We start from the raw sequence: 21,695 nt of genomic DNA on the forward strand, positions 1-21,695 counted from the left end.
TTAGGGTGACCAGCTACTTGTTTTCTATTATAAGTCCTGGATCAAGACTTCACGGGCAGGGGCATTCAAAGTTCCGTTTGCATTGTTCCACAGCCCAGGTTCTTGGGAGACTCTTGGAATCACTTAGATTCTACAGTCTGGAGGCTGTTGGTCGCTTTGTGATAAAGCTGTCAATAATGATGACAACTGGAATGTATAAAATGATTTGTAGTTAAAAGGAAACTCATGGATACTAGTCATTTACCCAAAAGAATTTCCAAAGAATCTGACATGTTCTAGGTGCTCAGGATAAAAATTTTAGTAGGACACAGTTCTATTCTCACAAAATTCACAAGGAAGGAAACTATAATAATTTATTTGGCCCTCACAATATCCCTGTGAGACAGAATTTATTTTTCTCAGACTTGATTATTTAGGCTGGGAGCAGTTAAGATTATGTCGGTATTTTCACATCTGTAAAGGGCAGAGCTAGTCCTCAAACCCAGGCCTCCTTGTTCTAACTCTGTTCTTTCCCAGGGGCATGGCTCTGGACTCCGACGTCTGCATTCTTGTTCCTCACTCCACCACTAACCAGGTGGGAGACTCTGCAAACATTTCTTCACCTCCCTAAGCTTCTTTCTCTCCTTCTGCAAAATCAGAGAATTAATTCCGGTCACCTCCTTGTGTTATTGTGAGGGTTGTACAAGCTATGTATGTGAAACACTTAGCGCAGTACCTGACAGTAAATCTCATCAAATGCTACTGTCATAGGAGTAATAAGAATGAGTATGCTTACAACTGCAGTATGGCAGTGTGAAGCTTGCCCCCTGGACCTCCTTTAGAAGACCCTTGAAAACAACTTCATGGCTGGCACCATGGCTCACTAGGCTAATCCTCTACCTTGCAGCGCCGGCAATCCGGGTTCTAGTCCCGGTCGGGGCACTGGATTCTGTCCCGGTTGCCCCTCTTCCAGGCCAGCTCTCTGCTATGGCCCGGGAGTGCAGTGGAGGATGGCCCAAGTGCTTGGACCCTGCACCCACATGGGAGACCAGGAGAAGCACCTGGCTCCTGGCTTAGGATCAGTGCAGTGCGCTGGCTGCAGTGCGCTGGCCGCAGCGGCCATTGGAGGGTGAAGCAATGGAAAAAGGAAGACCTTTCTCTCTCTCTATCACACTGTCAACTCTGCCTGTCAAAAAAAAAAAAAAAGTCATGTTTACTAAATACAGTAGGATCCAGGAGGTTATGCCAACCTCTTTTTTTCCTGATGATTATGACAAATAACTAAATAAAGAAACAATTGGAATATCTATTTAGTCAATATTGTATACTTGTTAAGCATATATTATGTGCCCGACACAGATTGAGATGCTAGAAGCTTACCCTGTATGAGCTAATTGATCTTCAGAATGGTATCATGGGTATTGTCAATATCACCACCTTATGAATGAGTGAAATGAGAACTGGAGAGTTATGTAGTTTGCTGCTGTCCCTGTCTTAGTATCTTCCATCCACTTTGTCTGCATAACTTGGTTGAGGCTTCTGTATTTATGGGGAAAATCTAAAGTCAAAAGTTACTATAATTATACTCTATCCAAAGAAGTCTATACAGGAAAAAAAAAATTTAAAAACAGACAAGGTAAAATGAGAGGTAGTATGGTAGGTTTTCCTATTCCACATAGATTTTTTCTGTAGACAGCTGGGGGTTTACTCTTAAAATCATCAAGATATACACTACAATCACTTTGTCTCACAATTGCTGTCACTGCTTAATGACATGCATGAACAGAAATTCATTCTTTTTGTACAACACAAATATATGTATATATATAATTTTAAAGGCAGGGAGAGGGAAATAGAGATACAGATAAAGAGAAACGAGGGAGGGAGGTAGGGAGGGAGAGAGAGAGAGAGAAAGGACAGAGGAGAAAAAAGGGATCTTCTATCCTTCAGTTCACTCTCAGAACTGAGCCAGGCTGAAGACATGAGCTTGGATCTCAATCCAGCATCTCCCGTCTGGGTGGCAGGGCCCCATCTATTTGAGCTATCACTTGATGGTTCCCAAGGTGGGCATTAGCTGGAAGCTGGCATAAGAGCAGAGCTGGTACTGGAACTCAGGCACTTCAATATGGGATGTGGCTATCCCAACTGGTGGCTTAACCCCTGTGCCAAACCTGCCCCCAAGGTAAATATCTAACCTAAACTTGGGCAGTCACCGGCTAAAATTGGGTACTTACACAATACTTATTATGTGTTAAATTCAATTAAATTCTCTTACATTCTAAAATCAGTGGAATTGTGTTATCAACGTTTCTCATAAGAACATCATTTAGATATAATACTCAAAGAGGGCTATTTAGTCCAAATTAGTTCTCCTTTCTTTCGGTAGATTAATTCTAAATCCCAGAGATTTCCTTTTGGACTTTTTTTTTTTACCATTTAAGATTCATATCTGAAATTCAGAACCAGTCACACACTTTATTTTAGGTACTTTTCAAGTGCTTACTTTCAGCTGTATTTGCCAGAGGTTTCAGCAAGATTTGCTTCCTGTCTCAACCTGTACTTCTCTCCTCATTGCCTGGGCCAGCTGAGTCCTGCCAGGTTACTCATGAAGGTGGAGGTTTATCCAACACATTTGGAGGTGGAGACTTGAGAGCCAGCAGGTAGAATAACAGGGTAAATTTACAAAACCCATAAGAACTGGAATCCTACTATAGAGTCACCTGGAGAACAGAGCTGCCTCATGATTCATTCATTCACATTTGTATGAATCCATCTGACCTTTTCTACACAACCCCATGAACACCTGTAACCAATCTACCCAGTCACAACACGGTGGCACTGAGTTTTAGCTCAGGATAACGGACCCATCACTAAATTCCTATGGTTGTTTTGGATCCTAATCCCGAATTCTGGACTTCAATATCTGTTGAAAGTAAGTAACATGTTTTTCTCAGTTACCTGTTTCACTGACCAATATGTCTAATTGGCCAGGGTTCAAGACAGACCTTATACACAATAAGTAGAAAAGCGGTCTTTCCTAGCCTTGCCAGCTATGGGCAGAGGTAAATGAGAATAACATCAAAGCTTGGATTGTTCCAGCTCTATTCTTCACATGCTTTTTCCCTTTCCTCATTATGTTTCTGTGAGTCCCTGGGGTGTTGTGGATGTGTTCATCATAACCTCCCCCCAGCACTCTGCTTGCTGTGCTTGCTCTTTCCTTGGATACCCTGAGTCCCTGAGGTTGCCAGCTATGCAGTGACTCATGGCATCGGGGGAGGATGCTGTGTTATACTTGGTGAGTGGAGTCTTAAAGCAATCTTCTCCGTGGTCCAACATTTTAAAGAGCTTTTAGAACAAGAACCCTCCATTCTCGACTTGCTTTTGGAGTTGGGAAAGTTGGATACTGAGAGACTAGGGAAACTTCAGTAACATACAACATGTCGGGACCATCCTACACCTCTGCCAGTTTCATTGGCTTTACTCTCAGGTTGTGAGAGCTCCCAGAAGTTACCTTGGGCCAGGCAAATGCCTTCAGAGAGCCCCACCCCAACACCATTGGCTACATGTACCCAAACATATTTGAATCCTAGTTAGACTCAAGCTTCAATCCTGACTCCTTGTTCCTAAGTGGATGATAAACTATTTTTAGAGAAAACCACTGAACTGCAATATTAGTGATGTGAAACCATTCACATATGAATGAAATGATGCCTCTGTGGTGGCAAAGGAATGAAAGGCACTAAAACATTTCTGAATTTCAGGATGATGAAATCATGGTAGTAGAAGAATGGATTGTTCTGCTTTTGGCACGAGTGAGACCTTTACTTAATGAAAATCTCAATGGAATGTCACATATTGTTACAGCGGGCAAGTAAGTCTATAGGAAATAGAGAAGTCTAAACCTTATGTTCTGATATCTGTTTTCTCCTAAATTCTAAATTCAAAGAGCAATTAAGAAAATATTAATCTTGATGTGAGTAATGGGGGCTGTTTCTCACTACAATTGTCTCTCCCTCCCTAATTGGGGGAGACAGTCATGAACATGCACAGCCTGGATGCCCTGCTCCATATGGGCTGAGCAGATTGGGATGGGTGTCAGCTTGCACCAGGAGTGACTGGATGGAAGGGACAGTTGCCCTTGATGAGCAGAACTGAAATCATCACTCAGGCAGTCACCAGTGAAAGCCTTGGGTGAATACCTCTAAAACCCAAGTATCCATTTAAAACTAATTACATCTGACATTGGAAACACACATCATGGATCTCATGTGGATAACTTTCCTTTGAGGTCTACAGCATTCACTGCTGTGCTGCAGATGTGCTCAACTAAAAATATAATAGGGATGATCCACATCTTTGTAGTCAGACAATGAGAACCAATCATGAGGAATCAAGGAATGGGGCAAATTTACAAATTCCATAGTGGTGGAGGCTCTATCAATTCCCGCAAAAGTTTGTAATAACACCCAGTCTGCCCTAAATACACTCTCATTTTGTTGCAAACCACCAGCATCATCTGTCATGATATGAAGAATTATTCTGGGTTAAAGTGCTGCTTTTCTCTGAGAGCCTCCTTTTGGCACTACTTGGGTTGTATATTCCTTGTTCTCTCTCCTGCCCTTTCACCCAACTTCATTTTAACTACTACAAGTTGAATCTTGGAAGGAGAGATTGAAATTCTGGGCTTTAAATAACCTTTTCTGGTTATTTCTGCCTCTCCCTATATGGACCCCTGTGGCATTATCAGGAAGGAAGTATATGTGTATCTTTTCAGGCCAGTGGACTTCTTTCTCTTCAAGTGTGTTCAGAAAGCTTGTGCTATTTACCCAAAGGAGCTCAGCATCACTTGGCTCCCATACCTGTCTACTGACCACTCTTGTGCTATGGTTGTGACATTATTGGGTTTTGTGTGCATCTATCTTTGGACTCAGTTGCTGGACCTTTGTTGGATAATCTGAGCAGCTTTTACTTAATGACTTAAATCTTCAATATTATAAGATTTAACCTAATCATAACAATTAGCTAATGACTCATGAAGTGAGGCTACAACTCAGAGATTATTGAATTTGAGGATGTTTCTTTTTTATTCTTTATTTTTTTCATTTTCATTTTAATTAATTTTTAACAGGTTCGATATTATTTGTAGATATAAATCTAAGAATATAATGACATTCTCTGGGGAGTTTTTACAAGAGTAATTAATTGCCCCTTCCTATCTGGAGGGGTGGTAGTACTATTTCTCTTGAGGATGATGTATGTGAGCTGTTAGTGATTTAGTTATTTAGGAAAAGTAAAATTTTTCATCTATGCATAAATGCAAATTTTATGTACTTGGGTATGCCTGAAGTTTATACATTGATTCCATTCAATGACCTGGTCAGTCCAGTATTAAGATCTTTGCAAAATTATTTTTAAAAAGAAAGAAAGGAAAGAAGAAAGAAAACACTCTCCTTGTCAGTCCCCCCAAGGCTTCCTAAGTCTTAAATTTGCTTTCCATTAAGACAGTGGTTAGACAGCAGCTGTTGAGCCTCTTAAGAGAATACACGATATGGTAATAAACACTATTTCAGAAATAGGTTTTTACTAGGAAGCACAGTAATGAGCCCTGCATGTTCAGTATACTTTTTACTCCAGACCCGATTTTAATGAGGGGGGCTCACTGCAATTGGTTCACTCCCTACCTAGCAAATGGAAAAGTTTGTTTTGTCTTTTCAATTCCAGCCACCCCTGGTGATGCAGCATGTTGTAAAAATGCTCTTTGAAGTTCATGTGTCATCCACTTGAAAGAAACACCAGAGGTCGGTGTGTGCTGACCCTCTCTCCAGTGGTGCTGGGTGTCCGGGTACCTCTGGGGAAGGTTCAGATCTGACAAAAGTTTTCTCTTATGGTATAGAACCCACCCCCCCACCCCCCCCCAAAAGGCAGGGTTTACCAAAGGAAGTCTGAAATTGTAGATTAGCCAGTAACTAGTTGTTTGTATAGAAAAGTCAGTTTGGAGGGAAAGCAAACGGTGATGATTTTAACACAATCAAGTGTTTGGGAATGTGCCTTCTTGAGTGTCTCTTGCTATATGCTCCTTTGGCTCTGTGTAACAATTGATGTGGCTTCTCTTTCTCTAAAGTACTCGGCAGTCCTGGGAAAACTAGAAGACATATAGAGTTCAGGACATTTGTTTGTGGGTGGAGATACATGTGGAAGGGATAAAAAATTGTAATATAAGATTGTTCCAGTGTATTTTCAAGACTATTAGGAAGCACACAAAAGCAATTGGATACTAATGTTGAAGCTAGACTTCTCATTTATTTATTTATTTATTTGAGAGGTAGAGCTACAGACAGAGAAAGGGAGACAGAAGAATCTTCCATCGCTGGTTCACTCCCCAAATGGCTGCAATGGCTGTAGCTGGGCTGATCTAAAGCCAGGAACCAGGAGTGTCTTCCAGGTCCCCCACAAGGTGCATAGTTCCAAGCACTTGAGCCATCTTTTAATGCTTTTCCAGACTGTAAGTGAGAGCTCAATCAGAAGAGGAGCAGCCAAGATGTGAACTGATGCCCATGTGGGATGTGGGCACTGCAGGAGGAAGTTTAGCATACTATGCCACAGCACCAGCACAAAAGCTAGACTTCTTAAAAGTTACAAGTAGGCCAGTGCCGTGGCTCAATAGGCTAATCCTCTGCCTGCGGCGCCGGCACCCTGGGTTCTAGTCCCGGTCGGGGCGCCGGATTCTGTCCCAGTTGCTCCTCTTCCAGTGCAGCTCTCTGCTGTGGCCTGGGCCCTGCACCCACATGGGAGACGAGGAGAAGGCACCTGGCTCCTGGCTTTGGATCAGCATGGTGCCTGGCCGCAGCGGCCACTGAGGGGTGAACCAATAGAAAAAGGAAGACCTTTCTCTCTCTCTCTCTAACTCTGCCTGTCAAAAAAAAAAGTTGCAAGTAAAATATTCTTTTAAAAAATTTATTATTAAACTTTCTGCTAATGCCCCTGGAAAAGCAACAGAGTATGGCCCAAGTGCTTGGGCTCCTGTTTCCATGTGTGAGATTTGGAAGAAGGTCCTGGCTCCTGGCCTTGGCCTGGCCCAGCCTGTACCATTTCAGCCATTTGGGGAGTGAACCAGTAGATGGAATACCTTTCTCTCTGTCTCCACCTCCCCTCTATAAATGTACCTTTCAAGGAAATAAAATAAATCTTTGAAAAATTTGATATTTAAAAGGGGGAGAGAGAGAAGGAGGGAAAGAGAGGGTAGGGGAATCTTCTATCTGCTTTTTTTCTCTACAAAAGCCCTCAAAAGCTGGGGTTGGGTCAGGCTCAGTCAGGGACCTAGAACCCATTCCAGATCTTCCATGCAAATCATGGGTACCCATCATTTACTGCCTACACACTAGCAGATAACTTGAGTCAGAAACAACATGACTCAAACTTAGGCACCTTGATAAAAGATGCAGGCATCCCAAGTAGTGTCTCAATCACTGAGCCAAATGCCCACCCTCAAATAAAATATTATGTAGGAACACATGTACTCCGCTCTACGTGAGCAGAACACTTTATGTTTTACAAAGCACTTAAGAATAATTCTCTTATTCATTTAATCCTTACAACATTGCTCTGCAATTGAGAATATTATTTCTATTTTCTATGCAAGAACAGAACATGGGTTTTGGAAGAGTGTTATTGGGTTCAGATTCCTTTTTGGCCATCTCACCTAATCTCCCTGGAGAGCAAATAAGGCCACTGGTGACAAATGATTAGTACTTGCCTGGCACACATAGGGGGTCAGTAATATTTTTCTTGCCCCTTTTCCCAGCTCATCTTTACCAGCCTGCTAAGTTAACATCAGGGAAAGAGATCCATGGTAAGGCTGAAACTATGCATTATTTGTATAATGAATAATCAAAGGAACTGGTTCTATAGGAAATTGGCTCTGATAATAATCAGGGGGGTACAGAAACCTGAAAGTGAAGTTAGTCATCGAAGAAGCAATCACAGGATTTCAAGTAATTCAAGGGATGTTGCCTTATGATTCTTGAGATATTATTTATGATTAAGTTGATGAATCATATAAAATTATTGTCTGTGATCCACTTAACTCTCTGATCCTGAGGCTTTCATTTATACAGTAGAATGTTTAGGTGAATAGTCACTATCATGTTGAAGGAAGCTCTGAAAAATCACCTTGCAACCCCTTCATTTTATAGACACAGGATCGTGACTTGTTCAGAGTCAAGCAGATAAAACCAGACCCAAATCCCCTCTTTTATTTTATTTTTTTAAAGATTTATTTATTTATTTGAAAGGCAGAGTTAGAGAGAAGCAGAGGCAGAGACAGAGAGAGAGAGAGGTATTCCATCACTGGTTCACTCCCCAGATGGCCTCAACGGCCAGAGTTGCAATAAGCCAGGAGCTTCTTCCGGGTCTTCCATATGGGTGCAGGAGACCAAGAACTTGGGACATCTCCTGCTGCTTTCCCAGGCCATAGCAGAGAGCTGGGTCGGAAGTGCAGCAGCTGGGACTACAACCAGTGCCCATATGGGATGCCAGCACTGCAGGCAGCGGCTTTACTCGTTAGGCTACAGCGCTGGCCCCTCCCCTCTTTTCTGACGCATGACTTCTTACCTATAGACTAATGCACTTTCTATTATATGTTGAAGTTAAATGAACTCATTTCTGTGTATTAAAAGAAGTGGTTATCATTGCAGTGGACTTCAAAGTGGACTTTATTTGGGTCCTGATTTAAATAAGTAAACAAGTTTTTAAAAATGAAAAATCTCAAAAGTTGATTCCAAATTAGACCCTGAGTAAATATAAAGTAGTTCTTATTGTGTTTTTAGATGTGGTTGTGTTATTGTGGTTACATTAAGAAAAATATACTTTTAAATAAATAAATAAATAAAATCTTTTAAAAAAACGGGGTGGGGGGTTGCACTGTGGCACAGTGGGTTAATGCTCCCTCTGTGGCGCTGGCAACCCATATAGTAGAAGCTTGTAATAGGGTTTATTTCTGTCAAGTTATCAAAACTACCAAGAAGAAAATGACTGTAGTATGTAGAATAATGGCCTCCCAATGAAGTTCACGTGCTAATTTCTAGAACTTGTAATATTGCTACTTTGAAGCCAGAGCTGTGGCGCAGTAGGTTAACCTTCCGCCTGCGGCACTGGCATCCCATATGGGCGCTGATTCTAGTCCTGGTTACTCCTCTTCCAATCCAGCTCTCTCCTGTGGCCTGGGAAAGCAGTAGATCGCCCAAGTTCTTGGACCCCTGCACCCACGTGGGAGACCAGGAAGAAGCTCCTGGCTCCTGACTTTGGATTGGTGCAGCTCTGGCCATTGAGACCATTTGGGGAGTGAACCAGTGGAAGGAAGGTCTTTCTCTCTGTCTCTCCCTCTGTCTGTAACTCTACCTCTCAAGTAAATAAATAAAATTTTTTTAAAAAATAAAAATATAGAGTTTATATTTCAGAGATCCATAGTGAAATATTAAATAATGAAATAATGTATCTGGAATTTTCTTCAAGTTATATGTTGGGGATGGGTGTGAGAAAAACAAGATTTGCCTTGAATTAGTAGTGGTTGAGTTGGGTGATGAATAAATGGGGGTTCAATATGCTATTCTATTCTAATGTTAGTTTGAAATTATCCATAATTAATGAATATATACCCACTTACATTTCTGTGTACACTTGCCATTTCCATTTTTATGATTTCCATTATGCCTTCTGATCTTGTATGCACTAAGAAACTATAAATGGCTGTTTATGCTTCTTCCAAGAAATTGGCTTGCTTTTTTTCTGAAAGACACCATGAATCATAAAATTGAAATTGTCTCCTCTTTTGTTTTGAATGTTAGAAAGCTTAGGAAGAATTGGGGGGGGGCAATCATATTCATTTATTCTTTATTCCATTCAACAAATATGAGGCAATGGTAAGATGGCCTTCTGTGTCCTCTACTGGCTTTTTCATGAGCAGATATCCTTGAGAACTGATGTGGGAGGCTTCATGGTGCTGTGGTTAAAATGTGTGTAGCCACAACTTTCCTGCTATTGACTTTGGGTGTGTAGCCCAACTTTCCTGCTATTGATAAGTTGGCCTCTTTGAAACTCATTATAAACATGTATACAATGGGAACAATAATCAAACTTACCTCCAGGGTGAATGTGAAGATTAAGTGAAATCATATATATATTCACATATATATGATTTCAGTTTTTAGGGATAAATATATATATTATATATATTTTGTATATATAATATATTTTATATATAATATATATTTGTATGTATAATATATGTATATATTTTATATAAATGCATTTGTATATATTTTAAATAGATACAAAATAAATATAAATATATAAATATAAATATATATATTTGTCCCTAAAAACTGAATCTGGTTTGTGGAAAACACATATTTTATAATTAGCAAGTAATTATTGAGTCCCTACTATATGCTAAACATGAAGCTCAGAAGGGACCCAAACTTCACTTTGGGTTGTATCTTAACTTTGTCAGGTTTTTTTCCCTTAATTAAATAATTCTTTTTTTAAAAGATTTATTTATTTATTTGAAAGGCAGTGTTACAGAGAGGCAGAGAGAGAGAGAGAGAGAGAGGTCTTCCATCCGATGGTTCACTCCCCAATTGGCTGCAACGGCAAGAGCTGTGCCTATCTGAAGCCAGGAGCTAGGAGCTTCTTCCAGGTCTCCCACGTGGGTGCAGGGGCCCAAGGACTTGGGCCATCATCTACTGCTTTCTCAGGCCATAGCACAGAGCTGGATTGGAAGTGGAACTGCCGGGTTTCGAACTGGGGATGCCAGCACTTCCCTCTGTGCCACAGTGCCAGCCCCTCTAATTAAATAAATCTGAAATTAACCATTTCTTGTTATATTTTGTTTATTTGTATAAGATTCATAAAGTTTTGGAACAAGATAGGACATAAGTGAAAATACTGCTTCTAGGATTGTGTTTATGCCTAAATTTAGGCATATTTTAAATAATAATATGAAGAATATTTGATAAACTGGTCAGCCCTGGGCAGCTACATAAATGAAATTAAGCATACTGTATTGGTATAAATAAATATGTAGTGTATAAATGCTGGAATTTGTAAAAAAGAGTCCTGCTGAGTTTCTAAGTGAAATTAATTCTGAGTTGATACTCAATTCTGACTGCTGTAAATCACTTTATTCCTATCTTTCTTACTTCCCATTTAATTACTACCTTTCTTATTCAGTTTTACCTACTTTAAAAAATGTGAGCAGGATAATCAAGTGTATCATTATGCTAACATTTTTCCAATGATTCAATAAGATTTGACCCTCATGTTATTATACAACTTTTCCCAGTATTCTGAGATCTGTTAATTAGTTGTAGTGGTTGGTCCAGGACCAGTAAGGCATTCTCAGAGCACACAGTGATGAATGAAGGGTTGGCAAAATGTTCATGGAGGGGTGGACATTTGGCCTAGCAGTTAAGACAACACTTAAGATACCTGCATCCCATGTTCAATACCTAGTTCTGGCCCCTGATTCCAGCTTCCTGATAATTCAGTCTCTAGGAGGCAATGAAAATGGCTCAAATAATTGAATTCCTGCTATTCATGTGGGAGACCTGGATTGAGTTCCCAGCTGGGCTGTTGTGGGTATTTTGGGAGTGATGTAGCCAATGGGAACTGTTTCTTTCTCTCTCTGTTGCCTGGCCTCTCAAATTTTTTTTTAATTAAATAAAATGTTCATAGAAAATGCATGATTGCAATTTTTTTTGCATAAAAATAAACTTGTCTTTTAATTCCATTTTTATACAAACTTTTTGAAGTCCCCACATATGTCTACACAGGCACCAGCTCTTAGCTCTGACTTAAATTATAATTTGCTAGGCATGTTGTTTAGGAAAGTGAATGACACTAAGGATCAATCAATTGAACAATCCCATTTAAGAACCATCATGATTTTAAATTTCACTGATTTCAAGAATCATATAATGGCCGACGCCGCGGCTCATTTGGCTAATCCTCCGCCTGTGGTGCCCGCACCCCAGGGTTCTAGTCCCAGTTGGGGCGCCAGATTCTGTCCTGGTTGTTCCTCTTCCAGTCCAGCTCTCTGCTGTGGCCTGGGAGTGCAGTGGAGGATGGCCCAAGTGCTTGGACCCTGCATCTGCATGGGAGACCAGGAGGAAGCACCTGGCTCCTGGCTTCAGATTGGCGCAGCATCCCGGCCGCAGTGTCCATTTGGGGGGTGAAGCAATGGAAAAAGGAAGACCTTTCTCTCTGTATCTCTCTCTCTCTCACTGTCTAACTCTGCCTGTCAAAAAAAAAAAAAGAATCATATAAAATCAGCATTTTATGTTTCAAAGGATAACTACAATTAGTTAACATATGATTCTGATATTAAGTCTCCCCTGGTTATGTAAGAGGATGGCCTTGCTCTTAGGAAATGCAATACTGAAGAGTTTAAGATAAAGGGACATGATGTCTGAAGTCCACAAATGGTTGAGAGAATAAAAGATAAATAGGAATATATATATATATATATATATATATATATATATATATATATATAAACAATGAGTAAATTTCAGTAAAGGATGTATGGAAGTTCCTTGCTCTATACATTTTTGTAACTTTTTTATATACTTGCATTTGACCAAAAGAGAAGATTAAAAAAGTAATGGCACAATTCTTTACTTAAGATGGTGATATTGTTTTTCAGGAGTGATGGTTCAGTCTAGAAAGTATATTTGCCTCCTGGCATGTAGTCACTGTTTAAGATCTGCTCCCCATCCACTGGTAGAGGGAACTTCCTAATAACAGCATATTCTGGCATTTGCCATGAAGCTTGACTTGGAACTGGAACATGTGAAAAAGGATGCAGTATATGTCAAGTTTCTGGCATTTCAAGCCCAGTGAACTTTGATGGTGACATCATGCATCATGATCACCACAAACCAGTTAGAAGAGTTGTCCTCATGTCATAGATCATAGAGTTGAAAGGCCTCAGTGAATCCTTCTAGTATTTCCTTTCCCATAGAGCACAGTGCTGTGGTGACAAATCCGTAAACATGCCATGTCCCTCAGTCAATTCCAGTGTGATGTTTGTGTTGGATGGAAACAAAGGAACTTCTCCACCCTCTACTACTTTTCCAACCTACACCTGAAGTTAAACCTTGAGAGTGTTTCCCAAAATTGCCTATTTATGGAGTTTTCTCACCTTTGGAAATATATATTGTGAGAATAAAATCAACACTTTCCACTTGAAGTAAACATTGCCACTTGTTCCTGCTCACTGAGTCCTTATTTAAAAATCATTGTGCATAGGGACATGTAGCTGGTGGTCTTTGTTGGGGCTGGGAGTTTTTAAAACTACTTGGACATGCAAATGACTGAAAAATTAGAGCAAAGTGTTATAGGTTAAAATCCTAGTGAAAGCTTGATTGGGGTAATAAATAACAAGCATTTGTTGGAATATTAATAGCTCCAAACATATGAAATAAGAATCTAATGAATACAGCATGCTGTAGAAGAAATGAGGGGGAAGAGCAATACGTGGGTCCTGTGATCCGGCTGCTGTGGTTCTAATGAGGACATAAGATAAACACTCCTAAGGCCATAGAGGACCAGATATGATGTGTTAATGGGCTGTATCCTGGAGCTGGTGACCTCTGCTTGCTCCTTGATTAACTCTGTGACCTCAGGAAAGTTCTATACCCTCTGCGGTCTGTGGGTTTCTTCTCTGTGCTGTGAGGGCCTGAGCTCCAGACTCCCCTCTGATACTAAGTTGTACTTTCTATTATTACATCATAAATTTTAATCTCAAGAATGGTGATGGAGCTGGCATCGTGGCAGAATCATAAGCCACCACTTGTGACACCAGAATCCCAAATGAGCTGCTCTGCTGCCATCTAGTTCTCCGCTGATGCGCAGGGGAAAGCAGCAGAAGATGGCTCAAGTATTTTGACCCCTGCACCCATGTGGGTGACCCTGATGCAGTTGCAGGCTCTTGGCATTGGCCTGGCCCAGCCCTGGCCATTGTGGCCATTTGGGGATTGAGTCAGTAAATGGAAGATCGTGAGATCGCTCACTCTCTCTCTCTCTCTTTCTCTCCTTTTCAAATAAATAAATAAGTCTTTTAAAAAACCAGGTTTTGACAACCTTTACTCTATAAGATTGGAGTATTTTTAGCTCATTCTGGCATTTGAACCCTGAGTCATTCTACTTGAAAACAACATTGTTTCATAAATGCCAGAGTATAAAATATTTATAGCACATATCTACAATGATGAATAAGCTATTAATATGAGGCAACAGAAATAAAATGAAGTGCATGTCATCATGATCCTAGAGCAAGGATGGGAATTTAAAAATTCAGTTAAGGTGAGATAAGCAGGAACTGCCTTGAGAGCTCTCAGTCATTACAGCTGTTGAGTCCAGAGGACTTGAGCATGATGGTGGTGGGAATCCCTCCTTCCCAGAAAAACCATGGATGCATTCATCCTGCTTAAATTATTGTTACTTCTTTGTGTTTCACATGAAAAGTTTTGGTCTGCCTCTTGCTTATTTTTGTCACACAGATAGACTCTGAGAAATTCTGATCTTGTGAGAGTCTCTGTTTGCAAAATGTCATTTCTGCGATGATCAGTTCCTTGGCAAGGTTACCTTACACACCCAGCCTCATAAGCACATAAACAGGATGATTTGTTTGCTGAACATACTTATTGTCCAGAGTCAAAAATACAATAATATCTTGTTGAAGGTTCAGGAATTAAGTAAGTAAGCAAGTAAACAAAATACGCCAAAAGAATTCCTTCAAAACTTGAAGATAATATAATTGCAAAATTATATTCTCATAATTAACATAGAAGTAATATTATATTAGTAATGAAAATAAATTAAAAAATCTAAAATATACTTTATATATTTATACAAATCTAAAAGTTTTCTTTTTCTAATATTTTATTGAAATATGGTATACATACCAAGAAATGCATAAATGTGTACAGATAAATCAGGTTTTTTCCCTCTGATCATACTTATAGCAATACCCAAATTGAGACCACAACACTACTAGTACTCCAAGAGTCTTCAGTTTTCCCCCCTCCATTAATTTTTTTAAAGATAGATTTATTTATTTATTTATTTGAAAGTTAGAGAGAGAGAGACAGACAGAATAGGAGAGAATCTTCCATCTGCTGGTTCACTCCCCAGATGGTCCAACGGCCAGGGCTGTGCCAGGCTGAAGCCAGGAGCCAGGAACTTCTTCTAGGTCTTCCTCATGGGTGGAGGGGCCCAAAAACTTGGGCCATCCTCTGATGCTTTCCTAGGCTATTAGCAGGGAGCTGGATTGGAAGTGGAGCAGACAAGACTCCAACCAGCACTCATAGGGTATGATGGTGATGCAGCAGCCACTTAATCTGGTATGCCACAGAGATGCTCTTCCCCCTTTTTAAAGATTAATTTTTTATTTTTTAAAGATTTATTTATTTATTTGAAAGAGTTACACAGAGAGAGGAGAGGCAGAGAGAGAAAGAGAGAGAGGTCTTCCGTCTGATGGTTCACTCCCCAGATGGTTGCAACTGCCGGAGCTGTGCCAGGAGCCAGGAGCTTCTTATGGGTCTCCCACGTGGGTGCAGGAGCCCAAGGATTTGGGCCATCTTCTACTGCTTTCCCAGGCCATAGGAGAGAGCTGGATCGGAAGTGGAGCAGCTGGGACTAGAACAGGCACCAATATGGGATGCTGTCGCTTCAGGCCAGGGTGTTAACCAACTGCGCCACAGTGCCGGCCCCCTAAAGATTAATTTATTAATGTGGGAAAGAAAAGTATATTGTCAGTTGAGTGATATTGATTCAGTGAAGCAATATTTATAACTAATACCAGGTGATATGATGCCCACACAATTTTTATTATCTTTCTATATGTTAACTACCAAAGATAAGAGAAAGCATGTCATATTTGTCTTTTTGGTTCTGGCTTATTTCATGTATCATAGTGATTTCTAGTTGTATCTATTTGGTTCTAAATTTCAGGATTTCATTCTTTTTATGGCTGAGTAATATTACATCATGTATATGTATTGAATTTTCTTTATCCAGTCATCAGTTGATGGGTATCTAGGTTGATTCCATATCTTAGCTATTGTGAATTGAGCTGTTATATGTGTGGGAGTGCAGGCAACTCTTTCATATACTGATTTCATGAAAGTTGTTTTTTGGAACTCAGCTCACAAGAGAAAAACATGTGCTATTGCCCTAGGAAGACTTGCCTGATAGCTCTGTTATTCCAAAGTGAAGATACACATTTGAAATATGTGTTTAATATCTTGCAAGAAAAAATAATACAGATAAAATACTTTCTTTTGATGCTGCTGCAAAATTTCTGACTGATTTTAACCTGGCTAGTTTACTTTCTTTAAAATTACATATTACATCAAATTTGTTTCCAAGTTTAACTCTATAAATCTGTTTCCATATATCCATTTAAAAATCTTTTTTTAAGATTTTTATTTATTTATTTGACAGGCAGAATTACAGACAGTGAGAGAAAGAGAGAGACAGAGAGAAAGGTCTTCCTTCCATTGGAAGGCGGCCCTAGTGGCTGCAACGGCCAGAGATGCGCCAATCTGAAGCCAGGAGCCAGGTGCTTCCTCCTGGTCTCCCATGGGGGTGCAGGGGCCCAAGCACCTGGGCCATCCTCCACTGCTTTCCCAGGCCACAGCAGAGAGCTGGTCTGGAAGAGGAGCAACCGGGAATAGAACACAGCACCTACATGGGATGCCGGTGCTGCAGGCGGAGGATTAGCCTAGTGAGCCATGGCGTCAGCCCCTCCATTTAAAAATCTTATGTGTTCTGGTTAACTAAAAAATAATTAAAGTTCTGTTATTGACTAAAATTTTGGACACATCAAATCTCTTCATTGTGAATGTGAAAATGATTGTACTGCTCCAGGAGGTGTGGAGTGAGTATTCTATAAGGAAGAGGAGGGACTTCTCCCAAGGTCAGTGCTCAGAGTGCTGGAAGGACAGGGACCAGAAGAAATGTGCGCAGTATGTGAAAGGCTTGCTAGGTGAGTTACCTGGAAAACACTGAATAAGACAACTCATATTCTTTCTTCTGGGGCCTCCGACCACAAAGGGGAAAACTGAAGCAGAACCAATTGTCTCAGTGAGTATTAAAGGAATCAGAAAGGGATAAAGCTGTCTTTGAAATAGACAGAAAACAATCCATATATAGTTATTTTCCCAGAGCTATTAGAACCACAGTAGAGGGGCCAGCACTGTGGAACTGGGTTAATGCCCTGGACTGAAGCGCTGGCATCCCATATGGGCGCTGGTTCGAGACCCGGCTGCTCCACTTCCAATCCCGTTCTCTGCTATGGTCTGGGAAAGCAGTAGAAGATGGCCCAGGTCTTGGGCTCCTGTACCCATGTGGAAGACCCAGAAGAAGCTCCTGGCTCCTGGCTTTGGATCGGCACAGCTCCGGCTGTTGCAGCCAATTGGGGAGTGAACCATTGAATGGAAGACCGCTCTCTCTCTCTGCTTCTCCTCTCTCTGTGTAACTCTGACTTTCAAATAAATAAATAAATCTTAAAAAAAAAAAAAAAGAACTGCAGTAGAAAACACCTCAGAGGTTTCGATTCCTGGAAAATGTGCTAGGGAGGCCTCAGACATGCACAATAGAGGCTTGACTAATTTCAGGCAAGCCATGGATTTTGTAGGGCCCATTAAATTACTTCAAACTGGTGGCCAAAATGGAAGAGACCAGAAATGATGGGTAACAATAATAGACCAGTTTCTGTATTCCTTGAAGTTGTTCTCTAAGTAATGTATATTATCTTTTAAATCTTGCTGGTATATGTAGACTGTGATTACATGTAGTAAAATGCAGAAATGAACCAGTTCTGTTAAAGTCAAGAAAGAAGTACAAGTCAAAGACTAGTAAATCAGACTGCTGAAGTCAGAGTTGGGGCTTTCGTGTTCTAGATATAAGCATGTTGTTTGCTCTCACATAGCTCTGTAGTTTTAGTCTACCTCTGCTTGCTCCGTAATTGGAATGAGTTTTATGCCTTGTTATTGCATTTCATCATGTTTTATGGGTAATTTTCCTCTCCTCAGAGCTGAAACAATTCCAACTGGATGACTGAAAGAACTTACATGGTCCTTTTCTCTTCTACTAACTGAGAAAACTCAGCTGTACTGGTGTGATCTCTTTATATCTCAGCAAATTGTCTTCATTGTGTATCACAAGATGACCACAATCCTCCAAGCATTGAGACAAGTTCCATGCAGGAAGAAAGCAGAAGTATTTTTTTCTTTTAGATTTTGTCTTTTTATGAGAGGGGATCTTTCCAAGGGACTTGTGTACATTTTATTGACTGGACTGCACATATATCCACCTCTTAAAGAAAAAGGGCCTGAAGAAGCACATATCTGCTCCAAACAGAACTGGGATTTTTTTAGTGGGAAATTTATTTTAGGTTGGCACACTTTGTCATAGTTATGTATTGCCAAAATTTACCTCCAGGTTTTTTTTTTTTTTTTTTTGGCTTGGCAAGTATCTTTTTCAATATATTTATTTGAAAGTGAGAAAGAGAGAGAGAGAGAGAGAATCAGTCTTTCATCTGATGACTTATTCACCAAATGCCTGCAATAGCCAGAGCTGGGCCAGGCTGAAGCCAGGAGCCAGGAAAACCAACAGGGTCTTCCACATGGGTGACAGGACCTCAAGCCCTATAGCCATCATGAACTGCCTCCCAGGTTCATTAACAGGAAGCTGGACGGGAAGCAGAGGCAGGCACTCTGATATGCTCTGATATGTGTGTCCCAAATGGCAGCTTAATACATTGGGACACAACACCTATCCCTTTTAATTTTTATGATGTTCAATTTATCAACCTTTTCTTCTGTGGCTTCTATGCTTTACTTCATAGTGATAATGATTTTCTCAGTTTTTTAAAAATAAGCTTTAATTTTGATGTAACTATATATTAAAATGCAGTTTGGGGGCTGGTGCTGTGGTGCAGTGGGTTAAGGCCGCTGCCTGCAGTGCCGGCATCCCATGTGGGTGCTGGTTCAAGTCCTGGCTGCTCCACTTCTGGTCCAGCTCTCTGCTATGGCCCAGGAAAGCAGTAGAAGATACCCCAAGTCCTTGGATGCCTGCACCCGTGTGGGAGACCCAGAGGAGGCTCCTGGCTCTTGGCTTCGGATCAGCTCAGCTCTGGCCATTGCGGTCATTTGGGGAGTGGACCAGTGGATGGAAGACCTCTCCCCCTCTTTCTCCCTCTTTCTCTCTCTCTGGCTCTACCTGCTCTGTAACTCTCTTTCATATAAATAAAATAAATCTTTAAAAAATGCAGTTTGAAGAAATAATATAGGGAAGTCCCATGTATCCTTTAGCACTTCCTCCAATGGTAGTAGCATCTTGCAGAATCACCATTCAACTGGCATCACAAGCAGGGCATTGACAGATGCAGGACTCTGCCTTCACCACAAGGACCCTCCTGTCTCCAACCCGTCCTTACCTCCTGGCTACCAGAAATCTGTTCCTCATCTCTGGAATTTTGTACTGTACAAATGTTATATAAATGGAATCAAAGTTTGTAATCTTTCAAGATTTGTTTCCCTGCCTCACTCACCATAATTCTCTGCAGCTTGATCCATGTTGCTTTGTGTATTATCAGGTTTTTTCCCTTTTTATTGCTCAGTAATATTCCGTGGTAGAGATGTAGCACAGTTAGTTTGAACATTCATCCACTGAAAGACAGCTGGGTTGTTAACAGCATCTGGAATGTTACAAAAAGTTGCTATGAACATTTATGTGTAGGTTTTTATATTTTCAGTTCTTGAAAATAAATACTCAAGAATGCAATTCATGGTTCATATAGCAAGTGCTTTTTTTTGGTTTGGTTTTGTTTTGTTTTTAGAAACTACCTAGCTATTTTCAGAGTGGCTATATTATTTTACATTCTCATCAGGAATGTATGAGTGGTCTGGTTTCTCTGCATTCATTTGATGTGGACACTGTTTTTATTTTATTTTTTATTTTACCCACTGTGTGAGGTATACAGTGAGCTCTCACTCTGGTTTTCATTTGCCTGATGGCTAGTGATACTGAACATCTAATCATTTGCTTATTTGCCATTGTGTATCCTACTAGTGAAGTAATTGTTCCTATCTTTTCCCCATTTTCTAATTGAACTTTTTTTCTCTTAAAATGTTGAGTTTTGAGTTCTGTTTATTCTGTATACTGGTCCTATGTCAGATAAATGAGTTGCAAATATTTTCATCCCATCTATAGCTTGTATTTTCATTTTCTTAAAAAACAAAAATTTAATTTTAATGAAGTTCAATTTGTCAGTTTTTAGTTTTGAGTATTTTGCTTTTGATGTCAAGTCTAAGAACTAATTTTGATGTCAAGACTAATAACTTAAGCCTAAATACCAAAGGATTTTCTTTTATGTCTTTAAATAAAATGTTATAGTTTTTAATTTATGTTTTGAGTAAATTTTCATGTTAGCTATGAGGTGTAGGCTGGGATTCTTTTTATTTATTTATTTAGCCTGTGTTCAACTGCTCTACCACCTTTTGTTGAAAAGCAGTTCTTGCTCCACTGAGTTGCACCTGCACCATTTTAAGAAATGAGTTGGGATGTGTGAGTCTGTTCTGGTTTACTTATTCTGTTCCATTGATCTGTTCCATCCATTGTCTATCATTCCACAAAGACCATATCATCTTGATTTATACAGCTGTATAATCATCTTCAAATTGCATGAACTGGTTCCTCACACTTTTCCTTCTTTTTACAAAATTATTTTTAACTATGCTAGTTTCTTTGCTTTCTCATGTAAATTTTAGTATAACCTTATATATCTAACAAAAGAAACTTGGATAGATTTCATTAGAATGACATTACACTTTTGGATTCATTTGGGGAAAAGTAACATGTTTACTTTGTTGACTCTTCCAACCTAGGACCATGGTATGTGTTTCAGATCTTTGATTTATTTCATTGATAGGTATAGTTTCAGCACACAAATTCTATAAATGTTTTGTTAGATTTACATTTAAGTATTTTTTTCTGAGTTGTTTAAAATAGCATTTTTATAATTTCTGTGTCAATGTGTTCATTGCTGGTAAATAGAAGTATAATTGATTTTTAAATGTTTATCTATCTGTTCTTTAGTTTTAGGATATTAGGGGAGTGGATTTCCTGGGGTTTTGTATATGGACAATAATCATATTATTTGCAAACAGGCAGAATTTTATTTTTTGTATTCCAATCTGAATAGATTTTATTAATTTTTCTTGCCATATTCAGTGGCTAGAACTTCCAGTACCAGCTTGACTTAATACTTATCTTTTGTATTTTTTTGAACTTTAAAAGGAAAGAATTTATTTTTGCACAATAAAAATGATATTAGCTAATGGTTTCTTTAGGTGGTCTTTATCATGTTTAGGAAATTCCCCTCCATTCCTAGTTTTCTGAATATTTTTTTAAAAGATTTATTTTATTTATTTGAAAGACAGAGTTACAGAGAGAGGTAGAGACATAGAGAAAGGTCTTTTAGGTCTATGTTTCACTCCCCAGATGGCTGCAATGGCCAGAGCTGCGCTGATCCCAAGCCAGGAGCCAGGAGCTTTTTCCGGGTCTCCAACGTGGGCACAGGGGCCCAAAGACTTGGGCCATTTTCTACTGCTATTCTGGGCCATAGCAGAGAGCTGGATCGGAAGAGAAGC

At 39.8% G+C, this 21,695-nt stretch overlaps 2 long non-coding RNA genes across 2 annotated transcripts in view; one reads left to right on the top strand and one right to left on the bottom strand.

The window, feature by feature from the left end:
* Nucleotides 1–21,695, top strand: part of LOC108177469 (uncharacterized) — a 251,378-nt gene that overhangs the window by 96,290 nt on the left and 133,393 nt on the right. The window lies entirely within an intron of this gene.
* LOC149126485 (uncharacterized) overlaps nt 15,062–21,695 on the bottom strand; it is a 32,764-nt gene continuing 26,130 nt past the window's right edge. Inside the window, exons 2-3 of the long non-coding RNA XR_016233776.1 lie at nt 19,595–19,741; nt 15,062–15,750 (exon numbers count right to left, since the gene is read on the bottom strand). This is a non-coding gene — a long non-coding RNA (uncharacterized LOC149126485). The remainder of the gene's footprint in view (nt 15,751–19,594; nt 19,742–21,695) is intronic.

Source organism: Oryctolagus cuniculus, chromosome 5, assembly GCF_051225735.1.
Source record: "Oryctolagus cuniculus isolate XC-2025 breed Fujian yellow rabbit chromosome 5, ASM5122573v1, whole genome shotgun sequence".
In the NCBI taxonomy this organism is placed as follows: Eukaryota; Metazoa; Chordata; class Mammalia; order Lagomorpha; family Leporidae; genus Oryctolagus; species Oryctolagus cuniculus.